The sequence below is a fragment of the Cryptomeria japonica genome, chromosome 4 (assembly GCF_030272615.1).
Source record: "Cryptomeria japonica chromosome 4, Sugi_1.0, whole genome shotgun sequence".
In the NCBI taxonomy this organism is placed as follows: domain Eukaryota; kingdom Viridiplantae; phylum Streptophyta; class Pinopsida; order Cupressales; family Cupressaceae; genus Cryptomeria; species Cryptomeria japonica.
The window spans coordinates 256760971-256775235 of NC_081408.1; positions in this window are offsets into that span (position 1 = coordinate 256760971).

Sequence of the window (14265 nt, forward strand, 5' to 3'; positions counted from 1 at the left end):
GGTCAAAAGTTGTGTTGACAAGAAATGATCATTAGATTTTCCAGGCTGGGTAAGATCCGCGATTGATTTTCAAATGTGAAATTAGGAGGGATCATTGAAGGCATTGGTTGTAGCTTGCACAGGAGAGGTAGAATGAACAAGATACATATTTGTCCACTTAGGGTGATTAGTGACAAGTTGGGAGATTTTGATGCCGACTTAGTCTAAGAGGATTATCTTCAAATTTTCTATTGAGAAAAGGATTGATTCAACAAGGCAAGGATGATATCTTAGAGATGTGAAAGGATTAGGATAAGCTTCTGGTTCAGGTGTGATAGATCATGAGTTCTATGATGAATTCAAAGATTCGCTTGTTGAGAAAGATCCTAAAGAAGAAGAATGTACACCCATGGAAGAATAAAATTAGGATAAAATCACTCGCATCAGGTGAACCTTGACAAAAGAATACAGTGGATGTGATATGCATGAATTATACTGTCCATAGTTGGCAGATTGAATTAAGAGCACTGAAGTGATGACGTTTTAGGAACAAACACCACTTGATGAAGTATTGTTTAACTATACATTCAGCAAAGTGGTGATTAAATTGGTAGGAGAATATGAAGCCTTTTCATTTTTTGAGTGCAGTTTTTTCTTCTACTGGGGGAATGATGTTTGAGCAAGGTTGTAAATGGAGTTGCAATGTACTCTGTGATATTGGATGGATTTTTTCTCTCATATGTGAGTATGTATATTTCTAGAGGGGATGTGAAAGTGGGGAGGATTACCAAAGGGGGCATGAAAGCCTTTTCTTATGAAGAAAGGCCACGCATGACACTACCTCTTCTTCTACTCTATCACTGGGTGGCAGGGGGTTCTGAGAGAGAGCTCATAGAGGCATGGAAAAGGAACATGTTTGGGTAGGGAGTGGTAGCAACCCATCCATGTAGCTGCATGGAAGCTGCGACCCCTCCCCAGCATATTATGTTTCCCTCGTAACTCATCCTCTCACTACCTCTAATCCTGGGCATGAAGGTTGAAGCTCCTCCTCTAGTTTAGAGGTGACTTTTCTTCTTCCCGAGACCCCATTTCCTTTCCTAGAAGGAAAATGCTAAATAGGACAGAAGTGTAATATCTCAGACTCCATCCCAAGGTGTCAGGGTGATAATGAAATGGCTCAAATGGTTTTGCTCCTACCAATTTTCAGTTAAGAATGATGATTCATAGGTGCCAACACTTGGATATGTAAACTTTTTGTAATAGAATTGCATATGGCCTTTTAGGGCTAATTGTTAAGAATGAACCTGATATTGACATGTGTATCTGGTCGAAGGCTTGTCACTCCCTTTATTCTATAAAAAGGGAAATCATGGCCAGAAGAAGGGTTCAGATTTTTTGGGAATGTCTTGTAGGTTTAGTTTTTCCTTGTTCCTTGGGTTTTTTCCTAGTTTGTTTTTGGTAGTGAGTCTAGGTGAAGCTAACAAGTTGTAAAGTCTTTTACAGAGTAAATAAAGAAATGCTTTAGTGTCAAATTTTGTACAAGTTCTTGAAGAAGTTATATGTAAATTGTATCTTGTGACAAAGATAGCATTTTGTTTAAATAAAACAACATTCTGACTCTTTTCTCTCCATTGCATGATTCTATCAATTTTTAGATGAAATAAATCAAAGGTTTATTTCATTTAGTGCATTGTTATGATGTATGTAGCTTTTTTTTTATGCTTCGGCCTAAGGGGTCAATTAAATCACTTAATAGAGTTGCAAAATGATAGGGCTTGTTCAAGGATTTTAGATAAGTAGTTTTGGGTTGGGGTTACAAATTAGATATATTGTAAGGCAATATTATCTTAGACCTTATATTATCAGATCAAATTTTGTCATATTTTCAGGTTTACATTGTGTATCTTTCAGGTTGCCAATGGAGTAAGGCACTAATCAATTCTTGTAATTTGCTTTATTTGTCAGCATTGTTTTAGTTTTACCTAATGAATCTCTACAAACCTTTTAAAATTTCAGAATGTCATCTGTTAATTTTTATGTATTTTTTGAAAGTTGTCCTACCCATCTCATGCTCCAGCCTAAGGATGAGGATCACTAAAGGATTTTCCATCCTTGAGAATTCTCCCTTTTTGTTGAGTCCTTTTATGAGATAATCTGCTTTGTTTTTAGTAAATTCTTGAGTATCATTACAGAGAGAAGGAAGTTTACTGAAGGGATCACCCTCCCAGATTCTGCAGAGCCCGAAGTGTAGAAGGATCTTATATCCTTGTTAAAGTTGGTCCAAGCCTGACAAATATTGATAGTTGGAGGTGACTTTCCATAGATATTTGGAGGAAACAGCTTGGTCTCTTCTCTATGGCAGTGTAAACCCGTTCATTTTTTGGAACCAACATGATGTTGACTATCTGAAAGCTAATTAGATGAGATATAGATCTATGCTTGGGGGTTTGTTGTATTTGACTCACACTAGACCTGATATAATAAACGTTGTAAGTCATGTTGCTAGATTTCATGATGATTCTAAGGAATCTCATGTTATTGCTATAAAGAGGATATTCAGGTATTTGAGAGGGGTAGTTGATTTTGGTTTGTAGTATTCCAAGAATGATGACTTTACTTTGGGTGCTTTTACAGATGTTGATTCGGTAGGTGATGTTGATGAATGAAAGAGTACTACAGGTGGTGCATTATTTTTGGGAAAGAAGTAGGTCTCTTGCGAAAGTAAGAAGAAGAATACTATTTCCTTATCTACTTTAGAAGCTGAGCACATTGTTGCTGCTAGCAATTGTACTTGGGTAATTTGGACAAAGCAAATGTTGAAGGATATAGGAGATATTTATGATGAACCTATTTCTATATATTGTGATAATTCAAGTTCTATCAATATTTTAAAGAATCCAGTGTTGCATTCCAAGACAAAGCATATTTCAATCAAGTATCATTTCTTGAGAGAAAAGGTGAATGAAAAAGAAGTCATATTGGAGTAGGTATCTACAAAGGAACATATTATAGATATCTTTACAAAGCCTTTGCCTAAAGATACTTTTGAGTATCTCAAAGAGAAGTTAGGGGTAATTTCCCCTCCTAATGAGAACTAAGGTACATGAATTTGCATCAGTCCAGTCAACTTCATAGAGGTATTTTATGCTTCTGATTGATGAGTGAGGTTGCTACTTAGGGGAGTAGTCAGTGTTGGTGTTCAATGGTTTAGATATTGATATTTGTGAAGCTAATTCAAAGGGGAGAGAATCTTGATTCTTGAACCTTTGTCACTGATGTCAAAGGGGAAGAGAAGCATGTGAAGAACCTTGAAGTATTTTGAGTTGTTTGGGGAGCCGATCCTTGTGATTTTGAGGGAGATTGCTGAGATTTGATTTCTTTCTTTGCATTGATTGCTTTTCATATTCATATGTTTCCATCAATGCCAAAGGGGGAGATCGTTGGATTTTGGTTGATATGTTTCCATTGATGCGTTGTCATTGATGTCAACATATGTGACATATGTGGAGATTGTTGATGAAGAGATTGTTGGATATTTTTCTATGTATTTCAGTGTTGCAGTTTGATTGGATGAGTTGGTTTAGCCCATGTATTATAGATGAGCTGATGCAGTTTATAGGGTTTCTAGTATGTTGTCTGTAGATGGCTCATTCCCATTTGTAGAGGTCCACATGACGATTTGATTGAGTTATGAGATATGGTATTGAGGATGTTATGTAGTTGTTTTTGTTATTCAGTATTCTGGTTTGTGCTTTGTATTGCTCTGAAATTGCTATATCTTTGGTTGTGGTTGTATTTTGGACATTAATGTGTGTCCTCAGTTTGATTGGTTCATGGTTTGGAGGTCCACAAGAAAATAGTTTAGTTTGACAGTCAGTTGTGTCGATGTTCTTGTGCTCCAATAGAAAGATGATGATGATTCTGGTAATCAGAGTTGTTGCAGTTGTGATGCAATTCAATTTGTTTTGTGAATGTCTCTATATCACATTCTATGCATATTGGTGGTCCACATTGATTATTGTGCATGTTATTGAATATTTTCCTTGTTTGGTGATGTTCTTCATCTTATTCGACATTCTTGGTGGTTGTAGCATGTTGCAGCTGATCGGGTTGTAATTCTTGAAAGTGTTTCATATTTGTGGTATTGATTTGGGTCCAGACTATGTCTTAGCCAACATTGTTTTGGTCTGCATTTATTGTTGTAGTGTGTAAGGATATTATTTTATAATTTATATTGAAGGTTTGATTGAACTTGAAACATAGGTTGATGTCTTGTATAAATATATGTAATAATCATGTAAGATGTATGTCTGCAACTATTTGCATTGTATATGCAAGTGAATGACCGAGTTGGATGCGTGAACAAGTGATTTGATCTTTGGAAGTTTGAAGGAGAAGAGAAGTGTTGCAAAGAAGACTATGTGATTAATCAGAATTGTACTCAAGCATATGCAAATGCTATTTTTGTAGTTCATGTAATCTTGATTGTAGTCTAAATGTTTTTGTAAGTCAGTGAGACTTCTTGTAAGGCAGTGAGCCTTCCCTTAAGGTTGTAGCCTTTTTGGGTTTCTTATTTTGAGAAGTGAGCTCTAGACAGTGTTCCTAAATGCATGTGCATTCCCATTTTAATATTCACATTTACTCCTAACATGGTATTATCTCATTGTTGGTAGGTTCACACCTCGGGTTTTTCTTTAACAAGGTTTTCCACGTCAAAAATCTTGGTGTTATGTGTGTTATTGATGTGGTGTTGTTTCATGCTTTAACTATAAATTATCAAATTCATTTTATGGTTTAAGTTGCACTATTTTTTTGTGTAGATTGATTCACCCCTCCCCCCTTTCAATTTGTTGCATTGTTCCCAACACTTAGCACTTTGGCAAACCATTCAAATTCCTTTGTTTTCTAAAAAAATTTCGTTTCTAGGCAACTAACCTGTGAAGACACTTTGGAACACTGACTGGACGCACTCTGAATGCAGAGATTTGAGTGAGTGTTCATTAAATTTGCCATTTTGCAACTCTGAATTTTGGTCAAAACAACCTGAGTGGCTCCCAAAATTGCCTTTAAAAATTGATCAAAACAACCTGAGTGGCTCCCATAATTGCCTTTAAAAATTGATCAAAACACCTCCTTAAGTCCTGAAAGCTAGCACACTAAAATAATGTCATATGAGGAATCCAAAGCATCAAATAGATTCTCATTATGAGTCGCAGCGCAAAATATTTTAATATGTGAAGTTGCGTACTCAGCTATTTTTAGAAAGTGCACCTATCAAATCAGCCTAGAACCCATTCAAACACTGAATTGAAAAAATATCAAACCTTTTCTTCAGGAGTTACCACTTGGAGATCTGATACATCTAAATATGGTGAGTATGTGAGAAAGAGGGTTTATTTTGATTTTTCCACATATGCAAAATATTAGCATTCAAAGTTGACCTCTCTGAAAAGTCTAGAAATGTTGATTACGAATCCTTGAAAAAATGCATCTGCAATCGGCTCTGAAAAATAGCAAACGAGGAGTTGAGGGGCTACAAACTGGTCAAGTTGTAGATAAATATATAGAAAATGCTAGAGAACTCTCATTTTGATGTGCAGGTCATTAGGTGATCTAATAAAAATTCAGATGTGAGGCTACTTTTTGTAAATTGTGCACAATCAACTTGCAAATTTGAACTTTTTGCAAATGGATTTGACTTTGAAAACTCATCAAATGGATTCATGGGGCCAAGCCAACTGACATGGGGCTTCCTCATGATGCAGAGAATAATTAAAAAAATATCATTTGGGATTAATATTCACTTGGCACAAAAATACAATATCTAAAAGTTGACCTCCTCAAAAACGTGCAACAACTGCAAACAATAAACCAACTTCAGGACCTCAAAATAGGATCTTCAAAAACTCATCAAAATTAGTCACGGGAGGCTAAAAATGATCATAGGGCATCTATGATAAGTTTTCAACACTTCCCCAAATTGATTATTCATTATACTATAGGGGTGCCAAAATATAAGCTCTCAGTGTGAGCTACTTAGGCTTATTCAACAAGGTACTTCCTAAGTGTATTAGGAAAAATTTTACATGGGCCCTCAAAATTTTGCCAAATTTTGGTGGTCCCCATAGGTTATAGGACACATGTAGGGAAGAGTGTCATCACATGCCATCAACATGGGTTTTCTTGATAGTTTGACCCTCTCCAAAACACCAGACCCCGATGCCCATTGATGTACATGCAGAACCAACTCAACCTTTCACAAATACAAGGGAGTCAATCTACCATACAAGACTTCTCAATCTCATCCTGAGTCTAAATGAGTACTCTAGGCCATGAGTGAGGCACCAACAATTATCTTATCTTATTAATGTGTGAAAAACCCAACCCAGAGATTTATAGTAATGCTATCACTTGATTAGCCAACTCTTAATGAGATTTCCTGGTAGCCACTTGCGGGCCCCAACACTCGCTTAAGAGGAAATTTCCAATGAGATTTCTTGGTAGCCACCTAGGCCTCTACACCTACTTGGAAGCCACTCTCCCTAATATTCTCCTAAAACCTAGGGTACAACAAAAGAATCACAACAATAACTTAACATCCATGGCTCGCATAATGAATCATCTTCATCATTTCTCATAATCAAGAACCTCATAATTCCACATGAAACTTTATACAATAGATCCATATCAAAATCTGATGCACAATATCAAATTTGATCATAATTGTTTTTGAACGATAAAGCCATTTTCCACTACTCTCATGCAATAAATCAAACATGGAACAAATAATCTCAATAGCATGATACAAACAAAATATGATTCCAACATTTCATTACTAAATATAACACTCTCCAAAAGCCATAATGCAATCATACATCAAAATCTTAAATCCAAATAAAACAAAACTAGAAAACAACATAGTGAATCACATAAATCTCAAAATCAATCTTCTCATCTGACACAACACAACACGGACTACAAAAAATGACACATGAATTTAAAATAGTAGAATTACACTTTTGTCACTTGCTACAGTGCCTTTACAAGTTCTTCTTGGACCTTTATAGATTAATTTGGCATTGAATAGCACATCCATGGCATTGAATAGCGCATTTACAAGACAATCTAGCATCTTTAACATCCAGACTAGCATATACACTAACCAGAGTAGTGCTTTTGCTCACTAGAATAGCGGATTTAACATTCATTTCAGCTTATATGTAACAAAGACCACAAAAAGACTCAAACATGGAATAAAATGATCAACTAACACGGAAGAGGTATCAAACACAAAAACCAAATCAGACTAAACACAACACAAGGCACAATTCTTTCATGAATAGGAATAAGCAATCATAAGGTAGTAATATAAACTACAAGCTCCAAAACACACACAAATCCTAACTAAATGGCACCTGAAATTCTGTACTTCTAGTAAACCAAAATAATGAAATTTATAAACACATGATCTTGAATACTAATGTAGCCTTCAAAGGGGGAACAAAGAAAAATTGAAAAGCTCTAGACTCCAAATGCAACATGGCAAGATAAAACCCAAAAGACTCCATATTACCAGTAAAACAAAATAATGGAATTAAAATTACAATATTTGCATAATGCATAGAAATCTTTCCGCACACACGTAGCATACATTATTTTCCATTTACAAGACCAGTGCATATAAAATTTTCCCTTTAACACAAAATGCATAAACAAAATCAGATCAAAACCATTGACCTAGAAACTTGAAGAAATGGACAAGAAATTCGAAGGACAAAATACAAAGTTAAGCCACAACATAGAAAAAAATAACATTGAAAAGAAACTCCAATCCTTAGACATACGTAGAAAATCTCCCCCCATTTAAAATCCAAAGCTCTTCTTAGAAAATTTCATGACAAACCCATTTCTAGCAAAATTGCATAATAATAATAATAAATCATAATAGTAACCTTCATGATAATAATAATATTAATAACAACAACAATAATAATATAATAATTATTATAATAACCCTTCTCAAAATTCAAGAGAAAATAAAATAAATAAAATAATAACCACCAATTGCAATTCCCAAAGACCAATAATAAAAATGGGTAATTAAAATAAATAATTAAAAATGAATAAATAATAAATAAATAAATGCACAAATAAGCATAAATATTTAACCAATATAATTCCACCAAATAATCATCAACTTATTATAATCTCCAAATAATATTTATATTTATTCATATCTACCATCATTTATTAATTTGCACCAATGAGCTATATATAATAATTAATTAACTAATTTCCACAACTCCAAATAACCAATAAGATAAATAATCAAATTCACATATAATGATAAATTATTTAATAATATAATTTAAACTAAACACAAATAATATCTCCCACATACATATTAAATATAATAGAGAAATAATCTTTCACAATACATATAAGATATAATAAATAAATAAATAAACATCCATGCATAATTATAAATGCTAAATATTATAATCCATGAAATAATACTAATATAATAATATAAGACTTGCAATATTCCCACATGAATAACTAATTACTCACACATAAGGCTATGCATGACAATATATATTAATCTCTGCATTCATCAATCAACAACACAATACATCAACTAAGACCACATAAAACCCAACAAGACGACAAGGCTTAAACATTGGAATTGCCTTAGGACATCGACTAGGTTTAAAATGTGGTAAGATCCAATGCCACCTTCGATCAATTTCCATTGGGATTAAAGGCATGCTTCAACTTGTGGGATCAAGTGAATTCAATGCCTAGTACCTACATCTTGCATAACACCAAATGTCTATACACAACATATATATATATATAGATATATATATATATATATATATATATATATATATATATATATATATATATATATATATATATGTGAACAAAGATACACAAGCAGGTGACAAAGAATCACAACATCACACCCCACTCAATTATGAGTGATGTGACATCTTTCCTTTTGCATTCACAAGAACAAGGCATCATAGGAAAGACATAACATAATAAATTAAATCATCATCATTCACATCTAATGTAGTCACCAAATTAGGGTTAGCACAAGATAAATCATCATAAGAAATAAACACATGAACCACATTTCTTAAATAGTGAATGATCTGTTGGCATTATGTGAACCGGTATGAGGACATGATGACATTGTATGATTGTCATTGATGTCAATATGCTGAAGAAGAGAGAACCGGTGTATGTGCGAATTGGTATAACATTATGAACCGATATATGTGCCAAAGTGAAGCGGTGTGTTTGTTCAAGGTGAACCGACATGTGGTTATGGGAACCGGTACATGGAAGCTTTGTATGACTACCAGTTGGTAGTCTCAACTTCAGGGTTTCCAGTTGAAGTGCTTCAAGCCTGTGTGACATAGCCGGTGACTTTGTGTGATGAGTTAGCATTGTAATGAAGAACATATCATGTTGCCACGTCAACCTTGTGTGTGTGAAGGATCTTGTATGAAGGAGATTGTTCCTATCTACCTCCGGAATGTGCGAAGTTTGTAAATGATGAAAATGCGTGATGGGTTATTAGCCGCCATGAAAGTGGTGGAAAATAAACTATGGAGAATATCTTGAGATCGGTTCAAGACTATTGCATTTAATGCAATGTGCTCAATGGTCAGGATTGAACTGTTTGAATTGCTTAACCTAATAGGTTTAGGGTTTAGGGTTTATGTTACCAACCTATCTGTTTCCTATAAGGTTGATGTTGTGTTTCTTTCTGAAGTTGTTGGCAAAAGTTGCATGAGTGTATCCAAGTGAAGAGATACATGATTCTTGCCAGACCAGAGGAGAGAAGTGATACCTGCAGAGTGTAAGTGCAGAAGGTGAAGAGGAGCTAAAGCAAATTTGCATTGGCATTGAGTGTTGTTACCAGATCATTGTAATACCTATTGATATCTAACCACTTCAATAGTTGGGAAATCTCTTAACAGGGTAGCTTTAACTGGCTTACTGTAAATCCTTTGACAGGGTGACTCAAAACCATTGAGTTCTTGAAATCCTCTAACAAGGTAACCTTTAATAGGGTTTAACCCTTAACCGGGTGATCCCTAATAGGATCAGTTCCTAACAAAATCTATTGTATCAGTCTTTAACCAAACAAGGCTCCTAACAGAGCAGACTTCTAAAGAGTTCAAAAAATAGCTTGTGGGTATTCATCCCCACTGTGGTTTTTCCCAGTTGGGTTTCCACGTGAAAAATCTGTGTCATGTGTGGTGTTATTCATGTGGTGGTTTAAGTGATTTGTGTCTGAAGATAAATCATGTTGATCTAGCTATTTATATATTTTGATGATAGATTACCTATTCATGCACTAGGGTGAAATGGAAATGAAGTATTATATTGTATGAAAAGATAAGTGTCAACCGGTTTATGCTTGTCTTAGTTACTCTAGGTTTTTGTCGGTTGTACTTTGTTTAAGACCGGTGTTACTGTTTGTCTGCCAAAGCACAGTGTCTACTAACAAACCAGTTTTAGGAATGTGTTTTTGTCTGTATTGATTCAAACCCCCCCAAGTACCGGTTTGGTACTATCCATTCATCATTGAGTTATCAATTGGTATCAAAGCGTCCTCCAAGTCTTCTGTGTTATAAGCTTAACCGCTTGAGGAAAAGAACCCAGTCTAATGATGAATAGGGAAGGTCCAAAGTTCAATAGAGATAATTTCAATATATGAAAAGATAGAATGAAGATATACATCAGAAGCATGGGTGCTCAACATTGGAGCTATGTTGAGAATGCTTATGTTGCCCCTACCGGTACTCTCACCAATGACCAAAAGAGAGAGATGTAGGAGAATGGGCAAGTCATGGAAGCCCTAATCAGTAGTTTATCTGACATTGAGTTTATTGATGTCCAAGATAAAGTAAATCCCAAAGAAGTATGAGATACTCTTGAAAATATCTATGGCGGTGATGAGCATGTAAAACAAGCTAAGGAAGAAAGCCTTAGAGGGAAATTTGAAGACATGCAGATGGTTGAAGGTGAGACCATTCAATAGTATGGAAAAAGAATCAAAACTATTGTCGGAGATATCAAGAGTACAGGTGGTGAAATGGAAGATTCCACTGTGGTAAGCAAAGTTCTGAGATCCTTATTACCGGTCTATGCAATAAGGGTTTCTGGTATTCAAGAGTTGAGATCAATAGACAAGACTAAGGTATCCCTAGACTCCATCATTGCAAAGTTGAAAGCCTATGAGCTAAATAGTTTTGATGGCAGTGTTCAAAAGCCTGAATCAACTTTTAAAGCTTCTGTTGTACCATCCAAAAAAGGAAAAGAAGCAAGCACCAGTGGTGAACCAAGACAGAGTAGAGAAATGGATGATGAGGAGATTATGATGGAATTTGAAGCTCTTCTTGCCAGGAAACTTCCTAAAGGAACCGGTAAATACAGAGGTAAGCTCCCTTTGAAATGCTTTTCTTGTAACTAGATATGACATATTGCTATAAACTGTCCTAATGGTGACAACAAGGACAAACTAAAAAGGTTCAAGAAATTCAAAGGAGGAAATTGGAGAAACTATTTTGTGGCAGTTGATGAAGGTGTCACAGATGAGGAATCAGAAGATGAAGAAAATGAAGATATTGTGTTTGTTGTTGTCAAGGAAGATGTGTCAGACAAGAAGGCCCTTGTCTCCCACTTTGATAATTCCAATGAGTGGATTATTGACAATGGTTGTTCTCACCATATGATTGGTGATCGGAGCAATTTTCTATCCTTGGAAGAGTATAATGGTGGTGTGGCTCACTTTGGTAATGATGCACCATATATGGTCAAAGGCAGAGGGTCCATATCTCTGAATGGAAAGAGTAGTGCTGACAATGTGTATTGGGTTGATGGTCTCAAACACAACCTTCTAAGTGTTGCCCAGTTGAATGATAGTGGTCTCACTCTAGAATTCAAGAATGGAGTGTGCAAAATCAAAGGAAAGAATGGTGAATTGGTGGCAACCGGCATGTAGACCAAAGGTAACCTATTTCAGTTGAATGCAAATATCAGTACATGTCTTATGGCCAAGTACGATGATAGCTAGATATGGCACAGGAGACTCTACCATGTAAACTTTGATAACATTGTGAAGGCCAGTAAGATCAAGGCCATTAGAGGGTTGTCGGTGCTGAGCAAATTGGAAAATACCTTGTGCAGAGAGTGTCAACTGGGGAAAATGTCTTCCTCAACCTTTAAAGGTAAACCTTTCACTGCTGACAATTTACTTGATCTTGTGCATACTAATTTGTGTGGTCCTATAAAAACTAGGAGTGTGCAGGGTGATAGGTACTTCATGATTCTCACTGATGACTACTCAAGAATGATGTGGGTCACATTCTTGAAAGATATGTCTGAATATTTTGGAAAGTTCAAAGATTTCAGAGCATTAGTGGAGAAGGAAAGCGGTAAAAGGATCAAGTGCCTTAGAACTGATCAAGGAGGGGAATTCACTTCCGGTGAATTCAACAAGTACTATGAAGAACATGGCATCAAGAGGCAACTGTTTGCCCCCTGGACTCCATAGTAGAATGGCCTAGTAGAGAGGAATAACTGGACTGTGGTTGAAGTAACAAGAACAATGCTGATTCAAGGAAAGGTTGCTCACACCATTTGGAGAGAAGCGGTGAGCACTGCAGTCTACACAATGAACAGGGTACTCATTAGGAAAAGTAAGGATAAAACTCCTTATGAATATTGGATTGGTAAGACACCTGTGGTTAGCTATTTTAGAGTGTTTGGTAGCAAATGTTACATCAAGAGGAGCGAACACTAGAGTAAATTTGATGCGAAATGTGATGAGGGAATATTCCTAGGGTATTCCACCAAGAGCAAAGCTCTCAAGTGTTTCAATAATAGGACTCAGAGAATTATGGAAAGCATCAATGTTAGAGTTGATGAAAACTCTGGAAAACTTGAGGAAACCAGCAGTAAGAAAGTAAGAGATGAACCGGTAGTAACCTTCTAGGAACTGGCTTCTAGTCAACCAAGTACTAGTAACAGTGTTCCTACACTGGTAGATGTAGATGCTGATACTAATGGAGATGAGGATGAAGAAGAAAAGCAATAGGAATCTGTTAAGACCATTCCTCGATATGTCAAGCTGAATCATGATCCTAAGCAAATCATAGGAGATAAGGATGCAGGAATCCTTACAAGAAGAAAGGTCAGAGAAAACTCATGTATGATCTCTGAATTTGAGCCTAAATCATTCAAAGAGGCACATAAAGATGAAGACTCGATCAAGGCAATGGAAGAGGAACTTGACCAGATAGAGATAAATGGGTCATGGTCTTTGGTACCCAGACCAGAGCATAAAAATGTCATAGGTACCAAATGGGTTTTCAAAAATAAGTTGAATGAGGATGGCACAGTGATTAGAAACAAAGCCAGATTGGTGTGTAAAGGATATGCCCAAGAAGAAGGAGAAGACTATGGAGAAACCTTTTCTCCTATAGCCAGATTGGAAGGAGTTCGTATGCTTCTTGCATATGCAGCTTTTAAAGGATTCAAAGTATATCAAATGGATGTAAAATCTACATTCCTAAATGGTGTACATGAAGAGGAGGTGTATATAGAGCAACTAGATGGGTTTTCCCTATCTGAAGATAGTGACATGGTGTGTAGACTACATAAAGCTTTATATGGTCTAAAGCAGACACCTAGAGCATAGTATGAACGCCTGCACTTCCATCTTGTGAAGATTGGATTTGAGAGAATAAGTGAAGATAGCAATATCTACTTGAAATGTGAAGGAGATCAGATCCTGATCTGTGAGGTATTTGTTGATGACATTATCTTTGGTGGAGATGACAAGATGATTCATGAGTTTGCAGATAAGATGAAGAAAGAGTTTGAGATGTCACTCATAGGGGAGATTAAGTTCTTCATTGGACTACATATTCAGCAGATGAAAGATGGAATCTTTATCATTCAGTCCAAGTATGTCAAAGAGGTGTTGAAGACCTTTGGCATGGAAGATAGCAAACTGGTTGGTACACTGATGGTGACCAGTTGTAAACTATCCAAAGAGGATGACTCAACATTGGTTAATGAGAAGGAATACCGATCAATGATTGGTAAGTTGTATTATGTAGTGCATAGCAGACCAAATATTTCACATGCAATTGGCATTACTACAATGTTCTAGAAAAGTCCAAGAGAATCCCACTTGGTTGCAGTCAAGCAAATTCTTAGGTATCTAAAGGGAACTATTGATTATGGATTGTAGTATCC